Below are 2,551 nucleotides of genomic sequence, written 5' to 3'. Positions count from 1 at the left end.
AGTGTTTTGTTATTGCTCTTAGTTTACAAATAAGTGTCTTGCTTTAAAGCTTGTAAACTACCTGACAAAAGACATTGTCCCTGCTTTACTAAAAAGGACATTATCTAATGAGAGTTTTTCTCCTTACCTAAAAATGTCTGTTACCATACTCTTCATTTTCCAATTTTCTCTCATTTGTACCCATCTTTTTCTTAGTGTGGTTTCTCTTTTCTTCTCCTTTCTTCTTTCCTTCCTTCTCTGCTCCTTCTCATTCATTTTTTTTCATACTTATGTATTTTGTCTCCTTCTCTGTCACTTTTTCCTGTCACTAACTGTTCACATATGCTCTCATATACATGCAGATGCTTTATCATTTGTTCTGACCTCTTCCTCCAAAAGTGATAGTAAATAATTAGTTTTCTGGCTAATTGTTATAAAAATGGTTATTATTTAAGGCTTTTCACATTTTTATTTCTTTTCTATAGATATTACTAATGCATAGCTATTGTAATAATTATTAGTAACAATTTTCATTTCATGGCACTTAGTGGCCATGCCTGATTTCTTCATGAAACTGAAATGAAGAGTAATAACAAATGCATAAAGGATTGAAAGATCACAATTCAGAAATATATCTAAGATGATATCAACTAGTTATAATTATTAATACAAATTTTACCTACCCCTTCTTCAGAAGTGAGAATGTGATTTCCTGACTCTATTTTGGAGCCATGAATTGTTTTACCTACTAATGAGTCATGAAAACAGTTTAATGGGGTAAGCCCAGTATTTACAAAAAATGGAAATTGAAGACTAAAAGACAGTGTATCAGGAGTGAGAATAATTATTGTTTCTTGAAACATACATGCATATGTACCTATATTTACACATAGACATTTCTGTGGGTGATGAAAAATGTATATAGGTTATGATTAATCACTGGCATGTTTATTAATAATAACCATAGTAGTCCTTATGTATTGAGTGCTTGTCACTCTGCTAAAGCACTCTACATGCAAGTTTGAATGTAATCACCTTAACAGTCCTATGGAATAATTTTTATTTATTTATTTTTGAGACAGAGTCTCGCTCTGTCGCCCAGACTGGAGGGCAGTGTCGTGATCTCGGCTCACTGCAAGCTCTGCCTCCCGAGTTCACGCCATTCTCCTGCCTCAGCCTCCTGAGTGGCTCAAGCCTGTAATCCCAGCACTTTGGGAGGCCGACGCGGGCAGATCACAAGGTCAGCAGATCGAGACCATCCTGCCTTACACGGTGAAACCCCGTCTCTACTAAAAATACAAAAAATAAAAATAAAAAAAAGAAATCAGCTAGGCGTGGGATAATTATTACAATTATTCTTATTCGTTAAATGAGAAACATTGAGTACAGAGATAACAGAGCTAGAGAATGACTGAAGCCAGACCTGTCTGCTTTAGAGCTTCAGCTCTTAGTGGCTGCTTCTTGCATATATACTTTCCTCCTTTTTTTTTTTTAAGGGGATAAGACACTTTTCTAGAAACTGGGAAGCCTAAGTGTGTTTCATGGAAATACTACTAACTTATAGGACACTGAGTCCTCATTTGCACGTTCTTTTAGGGGTCTCAGTGAACATTCCTCCTAGCAATAGCTTTAAATTTCACACTGTTTTTCTATTTAACAGATCATTAGTTTCAAAACTTACCATTTGTAAAGGAATATTCCAGGCATTCTAAATCTCTTTTATATTAAATGTTATGTCATAACAAATATAAAACAAACATTTGAAAGTAGTAAAAAGAAGTCTGAATGGAAATATTCACAGCCTTTTCTTTTAGAGTAAGTAAAGTGAATGAATCTCAGATAGCTAGCATTGAACCATCATTTTTCATAATCACATTATGTGTGTGTGGAATCCTTCTTATGAAATTTTATACCCTTATACATTTTTGTTTTGTTTTAGTAATCACGGTATCACAGGACATTCAAGGAATTTATGCTAAAGTCTCAAGAGCTTAATATTTTCAGTAAGTTTATAAATCTGCTTTACTTCCTAATTCCGTGATACGGTGTATGAAGACTTTCGCTTGATGTTTATAAGAGAAGTCATTTTTTAAGTGCCAAGCTTTATAGTATAACGTTTTAAAAATACGTTTCCTGAGAGACAAAAATGTTTCCATTGTTTTATTGTTTTTACTCAATATTTTTTGGGCACCTTCTGTGTCAAGCAGTGTAAAAAGTCTGGAGATAGCACAGTGAGAAAGACACAGGTCCTGTTCTTAAAGGGCTTACAATCAACTGTGTCATAATGTTCTTTAATGATTCAAGTGTATTATTTAGAAGGCTTCTTGCAAAGTTGAGAAATGTTCAACTCTCTCTTCTCTATAAAAGCATGATCTCAAAGGTCCTTTTCATTTATAAGCCTGATGCCAGGTTTTCTTGTAGGCAGTCTCAATCTTATCTTAGTACTTTGTAGCTCCAATCAATTACTGTTGGACATTGAACCTTCCCTTAGAATTATGTTATAACTAGGGTCTGATATTGGCCCCTCTTTGTAGAAGAAATTTTGCTGACTTCAGAAAACAGTAGAAATATC

At 34.1% G+C, this 2,551-nt stretch overlaps 1 protein-coding gene across 2 annotated transcripts in view; it reads left to right on the top strand.

Moving 5' to 3' along the window:
• The window catches only part of TPK1 (thiamin pyrophosphokinase 1), a 401,888-nt gene that overhangs the window by 104,239 nt on the left and 295,098 nt on the right, over nucleotides 1–2,551 (top strand). The window lies entirely within an intron of this gene.

This window comes from Colobus angolensis, unplaced genomic scaffold (assembly GCF_000951035.1).
Source record: "Colobus angolensis palliatus isolate OR3802 unplaced genomic scaffold, Cang.pa_1.0 Scaffold2, whole genome shotgun sequence".
Classification (NCBI taxonomy): domain Eukaryota; kingdom Metazoa; phylum Chordata; class Mammalia; order Primates; family Cercopithecidae; genus Colobus; species Colobus angolensis.
This window is presented reverse-complemented; position numbering and strand designations above follow the sequence as displayed.